The 23893-nt window shown below is 37.2% G+C and overlaps 2 long non-coding RNA genes across 3 annotated transcripts in view; one reads left to right on the forward strand and one right to left on the reverse strand.

The window, feature by feature from the left end:
* The window catches only part of LOC148734940 (uncharacterized), a 38409-nt gene extending 15687 nt beyond the window's left edge, over window positions 1-22722 (reverse strand). For both annotated transcript variants that reach the window (XR_015999317.1, XR_015999316.1), the window contains exons 1-2: window positions 22356-22722; window positions 20087-20132 (exon numbers count right to left, since the gene is read on the reverse strand). This is a non-coding gene — a long non-coding RNA (uncharacterized LOC148734940). The remainder of the gene's footprint in view (window positions 1-20086; window positions 20133-22355) is intronic.
* LOC148734942 (uncharacterized) lies at window positions 3814-8567 on the forward strand. Its single transcript, XR_015999319.1, has 2 exons — window positions 3814-3896; window positions 7538-8567. It is a non-coding gene; the product is annotated as an uncharacterized LOC148734942 (long non-coding RNA).
* Window positions 22723-23893: the final 1171 nt, after the last annotated feature.

A 23893-nucleotide genomic window follows, 5' to 3' on the forward strand; every position in this document is an offset into this window, starting at 1 on the left:
CTACACAACAAAACGTCTAGTAAGTTATTTGTTATCCAACACGCCAAACTGTTATTTCAGTGCGGGCGAATTTTGCGGATATTTATTTACGGGGAGTGCGTGACAGAAGTATGCGAACGGAACTGGCGCGTTGTTGTGTCGCTGTTTCTATTTTCTTCATTAAATGAAGAAATTTTCCGGTCGTCAAGCTGTTTTTCTTCGTTCGATTCATCTAATGAACTTGGACCTATATTTACCAGCCATTCTGACTCTTCGTCGTCGGAAATATGATTCAAATTGTCCGCCACTTTTTTTTTTTTTTTGTAACTACAATCCAATTCTTCGCTTGCGCGATGCGACAAAACCTGTTTAACCGGTACTCTACAAAAGACGAGTACAAATACCGCGTGATATTTGTACTCGTCTATGGCGTTATTTGTACTCGTCTAGGTGTAGTTGGATAATAAATGTAGGTTATCATCGGGTTTATAGGGGGATTTGCCCTCACCTTTGCTGGAACTAAATCCCGTTTCTAGATGATGCCGTTCAGTTGAGTTCTTAGCAAATAAACGGTCACAATTGTGGCCAAAATATGGTAGAATCTTGATCTCAAATAAATTATTCCCAGTAAACAGAGCTAGGCCTTAGCAATGCACTTTGAGTTTAAATAAAAGAGCGAGAAGCACATGACACTTTTGTTTCTTTTCCTTGCCTTGAGTCGCAGCCTCGCATATTATTTCAGATGAATCAGCTCACAACTTATTTCAACTGGAGAGCGTGCAATATTCACAATGTTTGATTCTTCAACAGAAAAGGGAATTATCAAAACGAATAACAAAATAATTGTCGTTGTCAGGTATTGTTACATTTGAGGACGAAATAATCTTGGGCGCGCGAGTTGTCAGTGCACACCGGCATGACTCATGGAAACTTGGAATCATGATAAGTTTTTTATAATAAAGAAAACAAATTATAGCAGCTGCCACTCGATCAGATGATTCTAAAGCACTATTAGTCACATGTTTATAAAGGATTATAACCACCAACTGCTTACTCACATTTTCTTTTTAATTTCACCAACATTGTTATGAATATACATTACAAAGTTCAGTTTGCTATTTTTGAGAAATGATTCTTTCTCACTTGAATTAACTACATAGCGATTGCATATAACACAGAGCTACATGAAAAGCATTTACACTTATACGAAATTGACTATTTACAAATGAAAACTATAATCTAGAAATAATAGAAAATTCAAAAATGTTATTTTTCTACATGCAATTGTTTGGGAGAAGACAAGCCACTTCGTGTTTTCCTTGGTGTACACCGTCGGGTTGATTAGAATTTCTGCAATTTTCTTTTATTCAATCATTAATGTGTTAAATATTTTGAAGAAACTGAAGCCTAACCACAGTTTGTATTGGTTTCTACTTTCTAACCAAAAAACTGCATCCAGTTGTACTGTTTATAACTGGATGCACTGCTTGACGTCTCGCTGGTGCTGGGCATGTTTTTCTGCATTTCAGCCTCACCTTGCATTATTTTCATGTACAAACCTTTGCTTGCCTCCGGGAGTGAGTTTTGCGCGCAGTGTACGTGCATACCCGGAGGAAAAAAGTCTGGAAATGCCATCTGATTGTTACCTCTTGTGCGCGCGGTAACAGATAAATTGCGCTTGAGATTTCGTTTAAGATAACTGGAAGTATTCTCTGTATTTCCTGGATGTCTTTGCTGTTGTCTTTGCGTATTACTTAATTCCCAATATTCTTCTTCGGGTACATTTACATTAACTTGGAAGCTTTTGTCCTCACTCTGTTGGGGTAGGATTCCTAATATTCCCGACGAAATATATTGTTTTGGTCTAGCATCTGAAACAGTTTCTTCACAATCTTCGTCGATCTCATAAATCGGTGGTAAATGTTTAAGAGAAATCCTTTTTCGTGTAAGAGAAGGTAATTTTGCACTTCTTAAGTTTCTCTTAGCGTTTCTGGTGAACTCCTGGCGATAAATGGTCATATTAATCACTTTCCCTTTCTTTCTGTGGAATATAACGCTTGTAAAAAGTCATCGTTGTACTTGGTAATTATTTTCGTGATACAATCGATTTTCGTGAAATCTTCAGATGTTCCTCGTGAAAGTGTTTTGATTACGGCTTTAAATCGTAGAATAACACTCTACTCTGATATAAGCAAACTCATCAAGCACAAAAAAATAGAAATCCGTTTCGGTGAAGCCGCGATTTTCATGCAGGCGTAAATCAAGTTCACCTCAATTAGCCGAGATATGTGTTTCTTTATAGCAACTAGAACAGATTTACACCAAGTTACCTGCCCACGTATGATCCCGCGAGTTTAAAAATAACCTATATCCGCCAACTTGTTGTTCTAAGCGAGGAGCGAAAGTGCCTGTGATTGGTCCCGCCAAAACTTGTTTTCTAGCTTTCCGAAGATAACTAAATGCATGTCACGTCTTTCAAATCGCTTCTTTTTGCGAAAGTAAGGGTTGTTTTGGTCTCCAAAGACGCCGAATATTAATTCAACTATCAGCAACTGAAAAAGCTTTTCACAACTACGCTGCTTTTCTTTATTGACCCAAATATCTAATTTTGGCCTCTATTCAAATACGATACTAGGAGGGGAAATATTGCTGTCATTTCATTTGTTTTAACGACTACAATTTTTTGAGAATATGGAAAAACAGGTCTCATGCCTATTATAATTGCGACATTTGCGGGCTTGTTTGAAAAGCAAGATGACAAGAGGTTTTTGAACGCTCCAATGCGAGCTCAGGCGCGGGCAGGTGGTGAGATAACCGCTGCGGGAAACCGAGATGCCGCAGGCTACAGAATAATAGTCAACTGTCAGAGCTCTGTAGATATACCCTCACAAGGCATCAAAGCACGCACAAAAGCAACATGCCTAATTCATTTAAATAAGATCATCCAATTTCCAGAAGCGATGAACTCTATCGTCTTAAAGTACGTTGATTAATTTAGGTCACCGATATCATTCGTGGGGCATCTTATTTCTCTTCAGTTTTGTTTTCTTATCTTAATTGCCAGTTCAGATCCATCACGTTTCCAAGATGGTGAAAATTAAATTTGATCGCATAAAGTTTGATATGTCAACTTTCGTTTTCAAAATTTCTGATTGTCTACTTCAAGTATCAGTAAATATTCAGTCCCTTTGCTTTACCGGCAATAAACTATACCTTGCTCAGAAAGAATAAATTTAAATTCACTGTTTCGTGATCAAAATCGATGACATTTTACTGTTGATATATAATATTTATATACATTAAAAATTTGCAATTCCTCTGATTGGTTACAAAACTCTATTTATCACAGCATAATAAAGTACAAATCTATAAAGTACATTTTTTTAAGATGTATTAAATCTGCAGTATATGTTTTATAAAGTAGGCTCCATATGTCATCTGAGATGATTCGCTTCGTCCGTTTTATCCGATTACTTTACTTAATTTTACAATAATCCCAAGCATTCTATATCTCGAACTTCTGAAACGTAACTGCCAAGCCGTAGAATCACACTGCTCTACCTTCAACGCTGATTCAAATAAAAAAAATAACGGTAAACACACTGCTTTGCTTCGTGTGCTGGAACAAGTCAGTCTGCTTAATTTTTCTCGGAAATAAAGAAATTCACAGCGTGGCTTGTAAGCATTTATTGGTAAAAACATGGTCCAAATTGACACTACCACCTTAATTATTTAATATTTCATTGCAAGCCAAATCACTTATTCTGTTCTTTCTGTTTTTTTTAAAAATTAATTTAAAAAAATGGTCTACTACATCCTTTTACGAATTTAATTGTGCTTTGAGTAATTTTGAATGAAACACAGGACTGACATTTTTATTCTTAATTTGGGTTTGAAGAAATTTTCTAGTCCGTAAGGTTAGTGATATCATGAATGTGATGAATGTGATAAATGTTCTCTAACCGTAATAGAACCTTGTTCGATCTCATACGCATTTTGCCTTCGTATAACCATTTTCAGTTTATCTCCACAATCTCTCCATAGAATATTTCTTTCATAAGCGTTTGACGTTGGAGGCTGGAGCGGGACTTTTGACATTCACCAAATGTAAATTTCACGTGCCAAAATTATAGGAAAGCATCCTATTCAACACTCAGAGCCCAAAAATTAAAAAAAAAACTGCTTTTATAAACTTGATTACCCGAGAAATACCTTGTAGCCCCCGAAGGACAAAGAACGACATACAAGAAATATGACTTTGCTACATCTAAACACTTACGTATAATTCTACACAGGTATAAAAATTTTAACATTAGCTTTCAGTCGTGGCTTGAAGGTTGACATCAAAGGTGATTATTTATTCCGAAATTTGTCTGCAGAAAACTGCGTCAGGATGTGACAGTTCAAATATAACAAATCGGATAATTAAGGGTGTTAGACTTAGAGTCAATAGCAAAGAATACAATCTTGAGAAAAGATGTAGGAATTGTGTATTTTTCCAACAAAATTTTAAAATCATCACCAACTGCTGTATGTCATGATGACGTCAGAGGGAGCTCAATCAGCAGAAGATGTTTCCTCTCTGATTAAGGCTCAGGATGCTGACCATCAAGAAGGTGTTAACAAAGTCAAATTTAAAAAGAACTTGCAGATGTATTCGCTAATTTTAGCACTCTTAGAGGGCTGCTACGTGATCTCATTTTGATGCCTTAGAACAAATTTTTAGAAAATCAAAAGCTTACGAATGCACTTTAAGATGTCTTTTAGATAAGCTTAGCTTTTTTTCAATAAATTAAATCAAGGCTCTTACAGGAAAAATTGATGTTTCTAAATGGTTCAAAAGGAAACGAAAAAGAAGAATTTCTTACTCAGTTAAGAAATGAAAAGTTTTACCATTTTTTCAAGTTTAGGACAAGGCTTTTAGATTCGCGAAACATTGCTTTTTGATGTTGATTTCGAAACAAAATGTTTCAGTCAATTTTTCCGTGTTTACGTTTTGGTAATAAAGACGATAATTATAGAACTACCCACCAAAAACAGAACATAATGTATATTTGCATTAGTAAAAACATGTTTGTATTATTATCTTTTTCAATTTTACAGAACTCATGACTGTTGTATGGATGATTTTTTGGAAATTTGATAGTTTTTTTCTTCTTTGGGAAATATTCTAATATTGAGGCTGATTATAATAATTCATTTATTTCACGATGTCGTTTCCGTCCAAAGATGATTTAAAAAAAAACTGTGCTGGCAACTACATTTATCACAAATTTCAAAGAGCCGATTGCAAAGATGTCACCATGATTAATTCTCTCAGTTTCGTATTGGAGAGAAACAAAATTGGGCGAAATACTTTCCTGATCCCTGATTGTTATTATTTTCGACATCAAAATATCAAATATCATCGATCATTGTGACTATTCTACGATACAAGTACAAATATAATTTGTTTAGTTTAAAAGTAGAATGGTCCATTAAGAAAGTGTACTATCTAGACTTAACACACAAAAAAATGCCAGAAAGCAAATTCATCCCTTTAGATATTTTTTTCTCTTTATCACGGGTATGATTACCGACCGAATTGGACGACGATTTATCAACGAGAAAAGAAGAATAGCCAAGTTATGTAAGAAAGCAAAAATTTGCATTGAAAGAAACTAAGGTTGTGATTTGTTGATTTAAACTTCAAGTTTGAATTGGATTGGTTGATTTTAATTACAACTTTGAATGCGACTGGTTATTTTAAGCTACAACTTTGAATATGTTTGGCTTTTTCAACTGTCTGATAACAACTTGGCAAGTGAATTAGTGGAAAATAAGAGTTTTAAACCAATTACAATCAAGGAACTTGTAATTTTTACGATTAAGATATAAATCAATATGGGATTTGTAAGACCGTCTATAAATCAGCGAGGAGAATAAACTATTGATTTCGTGATATGTATACATATATATTTTCATCATAATAAACAGTAGTTTCTAAAGAGAAAATAGTTCTCGATTTTCCCCAGACATGTTTATTTTCCATTGATTTAAGTTAATTAAATCAATTCTTTGTCCATGTGAAGATCAAACTGATATTACTGAAAATGATGGAAAACGTTCCACTACTAACAGAGGCATTACTTTAGCAGCTTTCATGACCATTATTGTTGTCACGTATTAACCATGTGAATGGCCGTAAAAAAGGCTCGTAAACAGACTCTACTTTACCATTCGACGGAAAGTGGGAAATTTCTGGAAATGAATTATGCGGAATACTGGCAATTCGCAGAAGTTTTTACAAAAATGTCGTGCATCCGCAAAATATTTATGCTATGTCAAAGTTTTTGCTTATCTGAAATACGTCTCTATTACCTTGAGAAAATTTCAATGTCGGCAAAACAACTTCCCGCATGAAGCGGCCATGATCACATACTAATCGATCCATTTTATTATTTCAATTTATTGGTTTTTTTGGACTTTTCGTCCTCCCAGAGATCGAAATGGACTGAGCAATTCAAGGGCTAAAAACAGATTTTAACTAAGAAAGAGAAAACGCGAATATGCTTTTAAATTAGTATCAGTAAGGCCAATATACATATACTTAAAGGCCTTGTATTTTAATAAGTATTTGTGAGCACGTTTTGATTTGTTTTGACTGTTCAGAATTCAAAATCACATCTTTCGTCGTAGAAAAGTCATGAAAAGAGACATTTGTAGAGATGAATCTCAGGATCGCGAATTTTTTGCTAATATCGAAAATGACGCAGATAAATATTTTTGCATCATGATTCACTAAGACAATAATGAAAGCTTATTATATTACACAAACCGTGCTTTCTTCTAGGCCTTTTTAGTAAAGAAACTGAGGCTGACAAACCAGAAGTTTTCCCCACTGAATGTATCTTTAGTTAGAAAAAGCACAAATATGTTTGCTGATTTTAAAATGAAAGTTCTCTTCTTCTATCTTATGATTAAGAAAGAACGTTATTTAAGTGAGACGTTCAACGAAATTCAAGTAAATGACAGGTTTTAGTCCGAATAATTTTTTTTAATAATAATAATAATAATAATAATTTTTTTTTAAGAAAAAAATTATTATCATTAATTCCCATTATGTCGTTTCCTCTCCCAAATAAACTATGAAGCAAATAGAATTTGCACGCACCAATCGTGTGGGATGTATCAATATCTGTATTGACCATCAGACAAAGTCTGTGTGTCTCAGATCAAAACAGAACCTTCTGGGTAAATATAGTTTGATGCCACCTGAATGAATTATTCACGACGAGAGATAATTACATTTTAGATTAGGGATACGAACTACTGTAAAAACAACAATAAAACAAGTGCTGGAAAATCTTCCAATTATACAATATAATAAATTTGAAAGAGCCTCATGGTGATATTTTCCATGTGTTGTTATTATATTTACTATTTTTTGTCTCTGTGCGTGACAAAAACATGATATGGCCCTTTAGAAAGTACGTGACGTTTTTATGCCAAAATATTTGCTTTTCCAGAGGGGCCCTTCACTCTTATATTGGCAAGTAACACGTAATTTCTAATTCAGACTGTTCCAGCACTTCAAACAACACCACTATAAATTACAGCAGCTGGGCGATTTTAGGAGTATTCAGAAAACAAAACATTGTATGAGGAGCGCAAAATCATTATCCTCGCAGCAGAACAAGAACGGAAACAACGCAGCAATGGAAAAGCAAAGCCGTTTACTGCATGGAAGCAAACGCTCTCTACAGCCTCTGGCTACTATATCTGAAGACATCGGAGAGACCCGACAGAAAAGATTTATACAAAGCGAAAGACGAGAAGAAGAATTTGGAGAACAAGTGCAATGTAATGACATTTGCCAAGATTGCAAAAACAAAAGGGCGAAGGAATACATTGAACTTTTAAGCGAGAGTACTCATTGTCTTAACATTAAAACTTTACCAGAGGATATGGAATTACAAACTGAACCTCGGTTGAGAAAGTCAAGTCCAGTAGTTTCTGGGATTGGAGATTCGAAGGATGCCAATGTCGCTAAAATTCTCTTTCCGGAGTTCTTTCCCAGAGATCCAGCACATGGACATAATTCTGACAGTGGCTTGTGGGCAATAAAGCTGACAATGGAGGAGGTATTTTCAGGACGGATTCGCAGCGTTCGTGTTTCGGAGAATTTAGGACTCCATCAGCAAGCAAGCTTTGAATATTGGAAACAATATCAATTATCATTCTAACGATCTAAACATAATCGTTCATCGTTGTGAAATACGTGTGGACATCTAACAATCTAAACATAATCGTTCATCTTTGTGAAATACGTGTGGACAGCGTTTGATTGTTATTAGCAATCGCTTAAAAAAACTCTCGGATAGATCAGTAAATGGGATCTATGCACACGTACTCCTCATGAAGGTTGTAATTTATCACCTGTTTGTATTGATGTGAATAGATTGACAGATAAGAGATTGTCTATAGCCGAATGTGACATGTATTAGCTACTCCGAAATATGAAAGAATTAACTTGAAAGACTTCATACATAGAATCCTAAATTTCTATTTTCCAAGCACTGCATATTAAACGAATGAAAAACAAATGATGTCCCTTTGTATTCTAATTTATCTTGATATTTACCTCAATGTATGAAATGTATTCAGTCCTTCCAAGTCAATTTTCAGACTCAGGAAAGACCTGTCATGAAGGAAGTTAATAGTGGTGCATTCTATAGGCTGAGCACGTCGAAGAAAGCTCATTAACTACGAATTGCCGGAAGCCGGCTTTCTTGATAAGATGTGCGGCTTTTTAACCAGCAGCTTATTCTAATTGCAAAATCACAAGTTTAAAGTCTGCATAAGATTTAAAATTTATTTATCGTGCACTTATTAATGAGTTTCTTATTTAGTTCAAGTTCTTTATTATCTTTGCGGGAAAACGACAATTTGATAATGCACAATGACAAATATTGCGGAATATTCAAACTAAAAATTAAAGGCCCGATGTATGCCAAACGACCTTAAGTCTTCTTCACGAGCGTTAAAAATAACACTACCTTATCCCTCACTAAAAAACCGGATATCAACGATGAAAAAAGGATTTATTCCGCCGTACAACATTTTCCCTCCATTTCACCTTAAGCTGATTTCAGTCACAAGTTTCCGAACAACACACACAACATTCGTTTTATAGGTCGGTGTTAGTTCATTTATGATCTCACCTATTAACATATTAAAAGTTATGAGTCGTTATGGCATATATTTGCACGCACGCGTTCAATGTCACACCAGTGCCACTGATTTATATTATATCTACGTTTTTATCATTGTTTGCTTCTTTTCGCCCCTGATTTAATCAGAAAGTGTTCTATCTCAACTTTTTAAGGCTTCAATGTTTGTCTTATATATGCAAAAGATGGATTCAGATTTGTTCAAAGGAAAAAAATACTGAATATATTCACCTGCTCATATAATTTATGACAGTTCTAAGTTGGATCAAGATTCACAAGAAAGAAAATTATTTCCTCCCTTACTCCGCATATTCAATTTTGGTTTTAATTTAAAGTTAAGTTATCAGAAATCTTTCTTAAATAAAACTTTTGTCAAAGAACACTGAAAGCATAAAGTTACAAATATATTTCAAGGCACGTTAAGACATGGCGGCACCTGGTCATCATGATCAGCTGAACAAACAATTAACGCGCCGGCTTTGTGTCTTACTGCCGTCAAGTCCTTTTATGGTAAAATAAAAAATTAAATATCGGGCTATGCCCACTAGAATAAAAAAAAAACGCATTTATTTATAAAACAAACACGGTTGCTTTTAAAATTGCAGTCTGAATTGAAGGAAAATGAATCATCTACCTTAAGCTGGAAATTTCGTTAAACATAATAATAAGAAACTCTCGCAAAAGACAGATGTTGTATCCCAGCAGGCCATACGATGGACTTGCATACGCAGAAGCAGTAGAAAAATCTAGAACCTTGTAGAGCAGTCATTTCGAAGGTTTCTATCGAGTTTCAAGGACACGAATCTGAAGTATGAAATTTAATTTGCTGATAGTGACGCAAAAATGGTATACCTCCTCATCCAAGGACTATGCGATGAACACCATTTTTTACCAATGAACTTACATGGCAAAAACCATCGAGCCTTCCTCTCAATGTTCATATGAGTGTGATGAATGTAAGTACTGCAACGTGACCACGCTGACGTAACAACATAACGACGAACAAAGCCATGGTTGTAAATATAACTGTGCACCGAACATCAAGGTTCAGTTCTAGGCGACTCAGGAATTTCATTTTGATAGATACATTCTTAATTTACAGTTGCTGTGTTCGCAGCGTGCTTTGTCGTAAAGCGAGCATATATACAGGAACTGCATCAAGGCGAAGACATATCGGATTTGAGGGCCTTTGAGCAATTCCTATCGCTTAGCCAAGAGGAGCAATGAACCAGTCAACCGAGGGTGAGTGCGGCCACGGAGTATGCAGGGTGGCTAAAAGATCCACTTCTCTACCAAGCGCATTAAAAAATACTAGGATGGAGATTAAATCAACAGATTTGGAGCCTGATCTTCAAGGAAAGCAGGCTACAAGATACCTGTTTGGTAGCAAAGAAGATTATGGTGCAGCAGAGAAAACTTTCCAGTCTAAAGACCTGGAGAAGAAGAGAAGACATAGCGAGCCTCTTTATTCTGCCCATACAAAAGCATATGATTCTTCTGGATCTCGCTTATTGTTGAAAAAGCACAACACGAAAACCTTCCACAAGAAAGATATCACAGCAGCTAGGGCATTTTTTCCCGACTTCTTTCCTCAACAACCTTTACCAGACAGTTACGATTGCTTGCATCCGCACACAACCTTGGAACAGATTTTCTCAGGTCAGATTAAGTCCTAATATAACGACCTTTAGTAATGAGACACTAAAAAACTGTTCTGATTTGTGGTTTTACAATCTAGATACCTTCAGATGTTTCCTAGAAACGATAAAGTTTTGAATGTTTAGATAAACTGAGCAAATTAAAATTTGTATAGCTTTATTTGAATTTAATATTTTGAGAATCTGATTGAAAAGTGTATTGATAACGGCAATCGCGCTTTAGAACATGCCATACGATACGTACACGTGACTCAGTAAAATTATCCGCATAAAATAAAGATCATGGTGTAGAGAACAATAAAAACTAGAATTGGTGATTCTTTGTTTGGAATGGGAAAGTGAGCAGAGTGTGGTTTAAAGCTGAGGTTTCCTGCTTCATTTCTATAGCATGTAAAATTCTAGTTGAGGTAATTTAAATGGAGAGTCGAAATTAAGCCGGGATTAAATTATTTTACCCTGTGATTAGTTCAAAAAACACGGCTCATCTTCTCAGCCAATCGTTTTCAAACTTAAACCAATCGACGCTTCGTGCCTCCCATTTTTCAAACAGCTTGCTTATTCTCGCTGTTTCTTAGAGATATATTCCATTGTTTCGATGAGTTGTTTGTACTCTTGGTTTATTCGGCGCTCAATCGAATTGCGCTCTCCAAGCCAAATAACTTTGGATTAAGGTTTGCAATTTTTGTTCGACTCATCGTTCTTTTCATACCGAAATTGGGTTTTAATTGAGTCATCGCGACGATGGGACATCGTCACACAACAATTGTCAAGAATAGATTTTTATCTTCTTACTTTGATTTTCCCGGGAATTTCTCCATTTTTTGCTGGCTTATGTTTAGGCTTTCGCCTGACATATTGATCGACATAAAGGCTAAAACAAATCTCTTCAAAAACAGCCCCTGGGGAAACGTTCCTATATAACTGCATCCTATGAGCCTGCACATATCAGGAAATAGTGCAGCGCAGAGAGAGAAAACACTTATTTTACTATCCCGGAAATGGGATGAAGGTCAATAAACCAGCCACAATGAATTCTGGGAAGCTAACGCTTGAAGCATTACACTTTTCCGGAACGAAAAGGAGCAACGATTAACTTTTTTCGTGGCCAAAGATGTAGGGCCGATTACTCACAGTTTCACGAGATTTAACGAAAACTGTGGTATTATGCAAGTTGTAGGCCTTACGTATTCTCTGTATAAGAGGGTTAAATGTTCTTCCACTGTTAGCTTTCGGCCCTCTTGACACTGTTCATGAGAATAAATGTTCAGATAAAAGTTTCAGCTAAATTCAAGATAGTGTAGAGCGCGCTTTTTATAATTTAACAACTGCTAAACTCTATTTAAATAACCAACCGTAATTTTTTCACGGAAAAAGTTATTTTATATGGAATTTGAGACGGCAAATAACAAATATCGGTTATCACTGAGAATCTAAATCTAAACTTAATATCAGGCTGACGGTTATTTAGAGGCTTAGTGACCACCCCCCTCCCTGCCCCTCTACCCTATCTGATTTTCATTTGTCTGAGAGAAACGAAAGACTGACATCCTAAAATTCAAATTATGAACAGTATGCTGCACGCTTAAACAGCAGGTGGTGAAGAGCTTAAGGAAAAAAGTGAGAAGAAAAGTTTCAATGAAAAAAGAAATTGCAAATGAAAAAAGGAATATAGCATTGATAGCACGCGGCAGCATAGGGGTTATTTTGTTAGCTAATAATTTCTGTTGCACTATTTTTCTTAGGGCCTTCCTAAACATTCGATAAATGGGTTACTTAGCGAAAATACGTATTATCAGCTTAAAACCTTGCGTCGTTTGTGCCACACAATACATCAGACCTGCAGCGATTAAGATGATAAATGAGCCAAAGAGTTTGGCTCGACTGAGTGTTTTCGGATGGCAGGCGGAAACGTATGAAAAAACATCAGGTATTCTTTAGAGTAGTTCAGCTCTACGTCGGTTCCCGCAGCATTAATGATATAGGAAAATTCATTACCTGACAAGGGAATTCCGCTTTATACTGCACGCGGAAACCGATATCGCATGAACCGCGAAGCGATTCGTAAGATATCGGCTTTCAAGAGCAATTTAACGCGAAATAGGCCTTTTGCAGCTAGAGATCACGTGCTTAGATACCGCATAGCAACGCCATACTGGAGAGCAAGCACTCCAGTGATCTCAGACAGTATAGAGGTCACAGAGGTCTGCATTTAAACAAAGAATACAGCGGATAACAGGTCAAAAGGTATCCCAATTCGAGAAATCCAGTAAGAAGTAATCAACAGCTTCCCCAGAGTGTATCAGCAGCAAAATCACACCAAAATTCGTTTTTCGCTGATACACTCCAAGAAAGCTGTTGATTAAAACTTACAAGATTTCTCGAATTGGGATACCCTTTAACTTGTTATCCGCTGTATTCTTTGTTTGAATGCAGACCTCTGTGATCTCTATTTTTTCTGAGATCAGTGGAGTGCTTGCTCTCCAGTATGTTGTTGTTATGCGGTATCTAAACACGTGATCTCTAACTGCAAAAGGCCTATTCCCGACTCAGGTAACGGATTTTCCTTGAATCGCATAAGAGAGTAAAAATAAGAAAAAAAAGGACAACAGCAATGATATTGTTTGTTTTGATCCTAGCGCGCGCTCCAAAAAGCCATTTCAAAGTCGAGAAGAACCTCCCGCTCACTTTCAAAAATCGCATTTGTTTGTTTTTGGCTCTTCAAAAGGCGACAATGGCTTTCATCACAAAATGACATTGTAGAAAAAATCTCTTGAAGTCGTGGTGTTACAATTTGACGATAGCTGTGACGTCCACGTAGATGCAAAACAATATCACTTAGCCTCGTTTTCAACTCGCAAATCCACACTAACTACCTCGCTTCGTTAACCAATCAGAATGCGAGATTTTATTTAGTGATGCGATTCTAAAAGAAATCTGATTTGATGGGAGCAAATGCCGGAGAGAGCCAAAAAAGAGCCATTTATAGCACATTCATGAGCAAAGTGATCGTTTTGCTTCTCTTTAGCATTGTGTTGAGATGGGAGAATCAAAATGTTCTATTTTATGTCTTCTTATCTTACACGCAAAGAAAACCTTTTTCCTGACAGGCTAAACATGACTAAATATTTTAGATCTGTAGTTTGCATTTTGTGCCATTACTGCTCGAAACTCAACTTTGCTCATCATCAAAAGAGATAGAGTCAAGTTCGAATCGTATTTCAATCGAAAGAAAAGTGAGAAAAAACTGGTTTAGACGGTGCGTTTTCATTCCAATAACCTCCTACAATAGCAACACTTTCCTTTTACTCTTATCCCTTAAAATAGGGTTTAACTTCATGGTTTCTTAGTCTGCCACGAGGAAACGGTTGCACCGATTTCGGTTCCCCATCATCAAATCCAAAAGATGAGAGGTTTAACTCGCAAAGCAAACGTTTTATCGCCAAAAACATCCCTTAACACCTTGCCTTTTCAATTTGTAAGGTGGCATTTCTTGGTGTACGGTTAAAATTTTATATGCTACTCACTTCAAACAAGTGTCATATTTACCTTTCCTTTATTTCGTCTGCAACTCACCATTCTTAAACTTGAATGTAAGAACTTTTCCTTCTTTTCGATCTATTCTTCGTGAAATCTGCAGAACTAAGAGCATTTGTCATATTGAATACCAAAATTTACACGCCCGCTGTTCAAACCGCTGACTGTTACGATTTCTGGTTAGCGGGTTACTCTTCTGGCTCCGCTCTATGGTAGTTTTTGTCTCCCAGTCCATATCGGAAATTTCAGCCCGACTAGAAAGTTAAGATTTTTTAACCAAGTTGCTTTCCAGAAGTTTGCAAGGCACGATTTTAATTTGGTGTTGTTTGGTGTAGTTTGGTGTAGCTTGGTGTAGTTTGGTGTAGTTTGGTGTAGTTTGGTGTAGTAGGTGTAGTTTGGTGTAGATTGGTGTAGTTTGGCGTACTTTGGTGTAGTTTGGTGTGGTTTGGTGTGGTTTGGTGTAGTTTGGTGTAATTAGTTGTAGTAGATGATTTACTACAACTGCTACACCTTCTCTACCATACAACACCTACGACACCATATGGCACCAAACTACAGCTTCTACACCTACTACACTTTCTTTTCGATTGTATTATAGAACAAGGGTTGTTTTTTCACCTAGATACTGTAGATCCTTGTTCTATTTTCGTGACGGTGATCATGGCAGTATTACCTTTTAACTACACCTAGCACGTAGACCCTCCCGGCACACAAATGAACATCAAAAATCCTTTATCCATTCTGTATACTGTGTATTACCGTGGGTCAAGTCCGTATTTCAATTACAGTCTCACTAAGAGTGATATTAGTGACCTTAAGAAACCACGACGGCGACGGCGACGGCAACGAGGACGTGGAAAAACAAGAGATCTAATTGGCAGAACAGTAGCTCAGCATGTGCGTTTTGAAACTTTGTACATTTCTTAGCCTTCCTTAGCCGTGAAATCGTCAAAACTTGCGTCGTCTACGAACCAAAACCGCGACGGCAAATTATTTTAATTTCCATTTGGAACTCAACGGCTACCTTGTACGTCATGTTGAAGTTGAGCTGTGGCGCTGTATGAGAGAGTAAGCTCCTGCAGCCATTTTTTAAACTCTAACTAAGAGTAGAAATTCATTTTTTAATTGAAGTCTTCTTTGGCGTCGCCGTCGTGGTTTCTTAAGGTCCCTATTACGTTTTTGATAAAACGTTATGCCGTTTTGCTTAACACCTTGCACACAGATGCTCAATTTTCATAGGTGAGTACAACTAACTAGTGTTATATTCATGCTTGCAATTACTGATTTTGCTCCTGATTCCTATCAATGACGGTTAGTCCCATCGCAATTTTTTAAAGCCTCAATCCATATCCAGTTACAGTGTAAGTTACAGCAGAGTATGGCCTTGAGTTTATGAATCATTGTTATAATAAGATGCATTACATTGCAGTATGTGCGTTTACTAGGGACCTACTTAAATATTCGAAGCGATTGTTAACATGTATATTTCTCTAAGTAAAACGGTCTAGTTTTATCCTTGTCTCTCGTTGTCTCTCGTCTTATTACACTCGTCATTACCAAGTAAGAAAAATCATCATAAATCAGGCCAAAGACAGTTTTACAGTGACAAGAACTCAATCGGGGCCACCCAACGTTTTTTAGCCAATCACAAGACGAGTTTAGAACAAAAAAAATTGAAGTTCGTTCATCAGCGGATCAATCACCATAAGGGTAAAATTTCACTGTTCGTTTGACTAGATCAGATGTGAAGGTATGCGAAAGCTTATAGTTTTTTTAAAGCAAAAAAAATATAATATTTTTCATTTCTATTACGGTAAAGGTGAATAAATATTTACCGAATGGCGGCCGGTAATTTCGAAGACTAAACTGACTAAAGTTAAATTTACCAAATTGCGGCCGACTCACTTTATACAATATATTTTCCGAAACACGGCCTGGAATGCCGAAGGCGAGAGCTTATGTAATTTATTGAATATTGCGGCCGCGAATTTTGAGCACGAAACGGGCTCGATGTAAATAAATATATCAAATTACGGCCGGCTAAACCTCAAGGCGAAACCGGCTCAACACAAGTATATATTTAAAATATCATTGAAAAACGGCCGTATCTACAATTAAAGATGAAATAAACAATTTTAAAAAATCGAGTTTCAAAATGGGTATCTACAATTTTACCGGGAATGTTAGTAACCAATCACGAGGACAAAGAAAATTTCAAATTTAGTTTTAGTATGTATTACCGGTGGTTGATTCCGTTTGCGTTGTAGTTTGAAAGTCGGGAAGTATTTCAAACATTTACTGATTTGAGGTAAAACCGTTTCGTCTTCAAAATCTCAGGCCGTGTCAATTCCGCAAATACATTGGTATTGAGTCCGTTTGGTCTTCAATATTCCCAGCCGCATTATTCCGTAAATTACATAAGCTTTCATCCTCGACATTCCAGACCGTGTTTCGGAATGTATATTTTATAAGTTAACTCGTTCGTAATTTAGTAAATTTCTTTAAAAAGTCTTCAAACTTCCCGGCCCCAAAATTCGGTAAGTTATACAAGCTTTCTTCTTCAAAACTCCATACCCTATTTCGAAAAATTTTTGTTATAAAAGTTTACTCAGCCGTAATTTGGTAAATTTACGTTGAGTTCGTTCAGTCTTCAAAATTCCCTGCAGCAATACTCGGTAAATTATACAAGTTCTTGTCTCCGACATTCCAGACCGTGTTTCGAAAAATAAATTTCATTGGTTTACCCAGCATTATTCTTTACTTACGTACGTTGAGGCTGTTCCGTCTTCAAAATTGCCGGCCGCTATTAGGTAAATATTTATTCGCTTTTACCGTAAACGAAATAAACAACATATTTATTTCACCGTAAAAAAACTAGAAGCTTTCGCATGTCTTCACATCGACTCCAGTCAAAAGAGCAGTTTAATTTGACCGCTGGTGAACGAACTCCCATTCTTTTGTTCCGTACTTGTCTTGTAATTGGCTAAAAAACGTTGGGTGGCCCCGGTTGTGTTCGTTTCACTGTAAAACAATGTATGATTTCTCTTTTATTCTACGTTTGAAATATTTTGTATTTTGACTTAAAGTTGAAGTTTCCTGATCAATTTGTTTTTGTCAAGCCACGTACGGACAAAAGAGACCAGACTTAAAGGTACCGAGTTATCAGCTGGACAAACAATTAACGCGCCACCTTGCTGAGAAAATCATATTATTGCTGTCAAGTCCTTTTGAGGCGAAAGGAATAATTAAGAACCCTGTCTTTTTTCCGCTCGAATAAAACGCCACACGTATTTACAAAACAAATACGTTTTCTTTTGAAATTGTTATTTTATCACGGAATGAAATTTGATGCACTACCTTTGGCTGGAATATTCGCCAAACAGAACTACATAAAATGCCAAGGAGAAAACAGGCCACGCGGTGTGCAAGTGCATTCAATTGTAATAGAAAAGACCAGAACCCGTTGGATTAGTCGTTATCAAGTTTCAAGAACACGCATTCAAAGCAATGAACTAAAAAATCTCCTCGGTAACGAGGGATATTTCTTTACTCAAAACTAAGTATTGAGCGCGATTCTCATCCAATGGACCTTCTGGCAGATCTCTAGGAACATTAAAGTAAACGTTCAGATGATTGTGACAAGTGCAAGTCGTCTAACGTGACTGCGCTGACGTAAGAACATAAAGGCATGATTTTGCATATAACTGTGCGCCGAATATCATGGGCTAAGTTCAGTTCAAGGTGAGTCAGCTATTCCATCTTCGTGGGCACGTTCCTGATTTACAGCTTCAGCAGTTCAGCGGAGCGCACACAGTTGTGCTAGCGAATATATAAACGGGACTTGATCAAGAGAAGTGATGAATCAACTGACTAAAGCCGAATGCAGCCTTGGAGTATGCATGGTGCATGAAGGATCCGATTCTCTATCAAGCACATTTAAACGTAAGATGATGAAGATCAGCTTAACTGAGATGGCCCTTGATCTTCAAGGAAAACGGGCTACAAGGAGCATGTCTGGCCACGAGTCACGTCCTAAGCGAAGCAGGCTTATGATCGTACAAGAAAGCATCAAAGAAGATGGCAATGAAGCAGCAGAGAACACTTACACACGTGAGGATTTGGCGACGAATAGAAGATCCAGTGAGCCTCTACACTTTTCCCATGCAAAAGCTCAGCTCACTTCCGTAAGAAGCTCTAATGTTTACCCCGGAACTACCTTACCACTGAAAAAAACACCACATGGTGACCAATTTGCATAAGAAAAACATCACAACAGCTAAAGCATTTTTTCCAGACTTTTTCCCTCAACAACCTTTACGAGACAGTTACGATTGCGTACGTTCGCAACCAACGCTGGAAGAGATTTTTTCAGGTCAGATCAAGTCTTAACAACCCTGAGTGATGGAACACTGAACAGCTATTCTGCTTGGTAGTTAAAAATAAATAAATGAATTTCACTTTGATACATGTCCAAGAAACTCGTTTTGTCTAGAGATACTGATGAATCAGAATTTGCAGCGTTCAACTTGCACTATTCTATTGCATCCTATTAAAGTGTCGACCTGTGTCTCTTGGTGCTCGAAAGTGCATCGTAAGGTTTCTTCAGTCGATTCGCTGTTATTTTCGTACTTCCTTAGTTTTCCTTGCCTTTTTGATATTTTGTTTTATAATTTCACTCAATATTTATGGCTGTGTCGTGTAACACAACAAATCAGCAGGAGAAAAAAACATTTTTTTCCTCTTTCTGTTAAATTTTGTTAAAAGTACTCTTAATCATACGTTAGAGGAGCTTTAATATATATATAAAAAAAGAATCCCATAGTCCACCGAAAGATAGCTTTACAAGTTTTATAGCTTCGCGCGGTGAATATGTGAGTCAGAAAAGTTCTCCTTTATCCTCCTATTCCCAGGAGGCACCAAAAACAAAATTTTTACTATCAATAATAATGCACTTTCAGGCAGAAAGTAAAAAGAAATCATCTACAGGAGGAGATTGTTTGATTGATGTGAAAGCAACTTCGCAGAAATAAGATTTCAAGGGATGACCTAAAGCTTTGCGGTTTTACGGCATAACTCATTTTTAATGCGTTAGTTCAGTGAATCAGAACTCTACATTGATTTATCAAAGCATTAGTAAAAGGAGGAGTATCCTTTCTTGTTTTCACAATCAAAATAAGAATTGACAAGACAAGCCAAAAGATGAACAAAGTCAATGAAGAAGTTTCAGACATCAATGCTTAGGTGATAAATATATTTTAAATAATTTCATTTTTGACAAAACAGAACCAAGAAGTTTTGGTAATGACTTTTGAAGAAGCTAACGGTAAAATGTAGCAAATTTGGAGTTGGGTGTTAAGACAATCCGTTGCACTGCAACGTGGGAGCCAACTGACCATATAACATTCAGCTTTTGCTCTTGTCTCGCAAATATTTTAAACTTTACCCCCCTCCCTCCTCCCCCAAAGAAAAAAGGAAAAATAGAAAAGAAGAAAAATATTCAAGAGACTTAACGATGTCTGTGAAAGAAGCACTGCATCCGTCTGCAAACGTGGTCAAAATATTACAAATGCAATTTTCTTAGTCAAATGACAGTTATTTTTAATGTTTTGTAATACAGTCACACAACGTATAAATCTGTCGAAAACTAACTTAAAATGTGATGCATTTTCACAAAGATCTTCTATTTATTAACAGTTGAAATACCTTTGAAACCGAGCTCCCTTTCCCTTTTTGATTTCCGGACAGGTGTCTGAAAGGACAAAAGACAGATATCCTAAATTTAAATTAAGAACTGTTACGTTTAAACAGCAGATGAAGTTCAGCGTCAAGGTATTTTTAGAAAACGCACTATGAACTGAAAATGAAATGAAAGAATCGAACTAATTATTGTGGTAGGAAAGTGTTATTTTGTGTAACTGCTCATGGATTCTGTGAAGAATCTCGATGGTTGGATGTGATCCCTTTTTTCTTCAAGTACGGAAAAGGGATTGGTTTTTGCAGAGTATATTTTATCAGCGTTAGAACTTTCAGTCGTTTCCTCGACACAATATATCATGCCTGCAGTAATTACCGCATAAAACGAATCCTAGATTTGACTTGCCCAGCTAGTGTTTATGGAACTAACGAAAAGATATCAGATTTTCTTTAAGGCAGTCTAACAGAAAATTTACCACATCTAAAACTTCCGAGCATCTGCCACTTTTAGGAAGACTAAATAAGCTAAGAGCCGCGTCCTCCCAGCATTAATAGACGCACAACACTAAATTAATTAGAGCAGATGCTGGAAAGAAACAGGAGTCTTCCATCACTTATTTACATACGATGCTTCTCAACGGTTACATTTTTTAGTGTAGCTTTGTGTTAAGAAAACAGAACCTGAATTTTCTCTCTTCGTTGGTCTGGCCACAACAACAAGATGATAACTTTCTCAGGCACGCCACGAAATATTTAAAAATTAAGTGTATAACATGACTTATAAAAGCGTCATGCATTTGTAAGGGAGACCGTTGAGGTACTGACAGAAATTATAATAGTTCTTACAATGACGTGTGACCACGTGAAAATGACATGGAACGCGTAAAAATTAAAGAAACCAACGTTTATCCTACAATTAGTTTTAGGTTGATAAGTTCAGGTAAAGGTCGTGGTTCATTTTGAGAGGAAGACACATATTTAGTCGGGCGAGACAGGCGTTGTTTATCAGGGGTTGTCGTCCGCTATTAGTTCGTGGAAAGTGGACTGTGAAAAGTCTCGGCACTGATGTCGGGCGAATTTAAAAACGGGAAGGTTACAATACTGCCATCGCTGAAATCAATGACCAGTCAAGTCAAGTATAAAATCAAGGCAAAAGACACATAGGAAATAGCAAATGGTCTGGAAATAGAGGCCACCTCAGATCTCAAAAATACTCATCTTCTTTCCACAGACAGGGATTTGTCTCCAGATTCCAGACGTAAAGAAATTCACCCTTAGCCGCACATACAATTGGAAAAACCTCGATATGGCTTTGAAAATCTTTCCCGAACATCTTTCGACACACAAGCGCCAAGAAATAAGTTTCTCAGCCATAGTCTAGACTTGCAATGAAGGAAATGGCCCTACCAAGCAGCATTACGCGGACGTGTCGCAGCATTCTGCGCAATGCTTGTGCGCGATCGTTTGATTTGAAATCACGCGTATGATTTCAGACCAAATTGCACTCCACTCAGTTCAACTGCCATTATTAATCGTTTTTCTTTTAAAGGCAATGGAAATTTAACTGCACCTTGTGTATGAACCCTCTCGACACACAAATGAATATAAAAAATCCTTTATTCATTCCGTACACTGCGTATACGTATTACCGGGGTTGAGGTCCGTATTTCAATTACAATATCACTAAGAGTGATATTACGATTTTGTATGAATCGTTATGCCGTTTGCTTAACACCTTACACACAGATGCTCGCTTTTCATACATGAGTACTACTAAATGGTGTTATATTCATGCTTGCAATTACTAATTTTGCCCCCGATTCCCATCAAGAACGGTTAGTTCCATTGCAACTTTTGAAGCCTCATTCCATATCCAGTTACAGTGTAAGTTACAACAGAGTATGGCCTATTACTCATCATCACCGACTAAGTAAAATTATCATAAATATGCCTAAGATAGTTTCAATACAATGTATTTTCCATTTACAATCTTTTGTGTTTTGACTTTAAGTTGAAGTTTCCTGATCATGTTTTTTTCTGTCAAACCAAGTGCGGACAAAAGACGCAGACTTAAAGGCACCGAGCCATCAGCTGAACAAATAATTAAAACGGCGCCATCTTGCGGAGAAGATCATATTATTGCACAGGTGGCCCAAGCTCTGTCACAGGCTCTTTCACAGTGAATAATTAAAGAGTTTGTATTGTGGTTTAGTTGGACTTGCTTTTGAGCTCCGTAAATGTAAACTTGTGTGAAATAATCAAAGAAATAAAGTCTTACCTTCATAGAGAGTAGTCTGTGTTGTTCTCCTCGCGATTTGAGGCCGTGTTGATGTGTTTTAGCTGGACGCCCTAAATCACCCGTGCACAAAATACGGGAAGGTCGGAAACTTCTGTTGACACATGCTCGCCAAAATCGATCGAAAACAACACTTAAATACTTTCCCTCGAGTCAAAACTTGGTAGAACGAAAGCCAAATAGTTGCCCTTTAAGTTCACCGAGAAAAATCCCACAAAAGATGGTTTGTCGAGCAACCAATCCAGCGACAATTTCAAATTAACGGCTTTTAAGAATTCTTCTAATGTGTGGAAGGAACTTCTTGTGCAGCTGATAGACCGTTAATGCGCGGTCAACCTGGACCCTAGTCAAATCTCTCTCAACGGGTCCTCCCTCTATACAAAATCTTTAATTATTCACTGTGGAAGAGCCTGTGACAGAGCTTGGGCCACCTGGGATTATTGCTGTCAACTCCTTTTACGGCGAAAGGAATAATTAATAACCCTGTCTTTTTTTCCGATCGAATATAACGCCACATGTGTTTACCAAACAAACACGGTTTATTTCGAAATTATTATTTTATTGGAAGTAAATTGATTAACTACCTTTGGCTGGAATATTCGCCAAACAGAACGATATAAAAACACAAGTAGACAAAAGTTGGGAAAGGACAGGTGGTGCATCTTAGCAGGCCATGCGGTGTGCAAGCGCATTTAGATGCAGTAGAAAAGACCAGAACCCGCTGGATTAGTTGTTATCGAGTTTCAAGAACACGAATTCGAAGCAATGAGCTGAAAAATATCCCCTGGAAACGAGAAAATGAGATATATCTTCACTCAAAAACTAAGTATTGAGCGCGATACTCATCCAAGGAACCTTCTGGCAGAACTCTGGGAACATTAAGGTAAACGTTGAGATGATTGTGACAAGTGCAAGTCGTCCAACGTGACTGCGCTGACGTAGGAACATGAAGGCATGATTTTGCATATAACTGTGCGCCGAATATCATAGGCCAAGTTCAGTTTAAGGTGAATCAGCTATTCCATCTTCGTGGGCACGTTCCTGATTTACAGCTTCACTGAGCAATTGAGCGGAGCGCACACGGTTGTGCTTGCGAATATATAAATGGGACTTGATCAGGAGAGGGGATGAATCAGCTGACCAAAGCCGAATGCAGCCTTGGAGAATGCATGGTGCATGAAGGATCCGATTCTCTATCAAGCACATTTAACCGTACGATGATGGAGATCAGCTCAACTGAGATGGCCCTTGATCTTCAAGGAAAACGGGCTACAAGGAGCATGTCTGGCCACGAGTCACGCCTTAAGCAAAGCAGGCTTATGATCGTACTAGAAAGCATTAAAGAGGATGGCAATGAAGCAGCAGAGGAAACTAACACGCGTGAGGATTTGGTGACGAATAGAAGATTCAGTGAGCCTCTACACTCTGCCCATGCAAAAGCTCAGCTCACTTCCGTAAGAAGGTCTAATGTTTCATTCGGAACTACCTTACCACCGATGAAACACCACACGGTGATCAAT

This window comes from Stylophora pistillata, chromosome 3 (assembly GCF_964205215.1).
Source record: "Stylophora pistillata chromosome 3, jaStyPist1.2, whole genome shotgun sequence".
NCBI lineage: Eukaryota > Metazoa > Cnidaria > Anthozoa > Scleractinia > Pocilloporidae > Stylophora > Stylophora pistillata.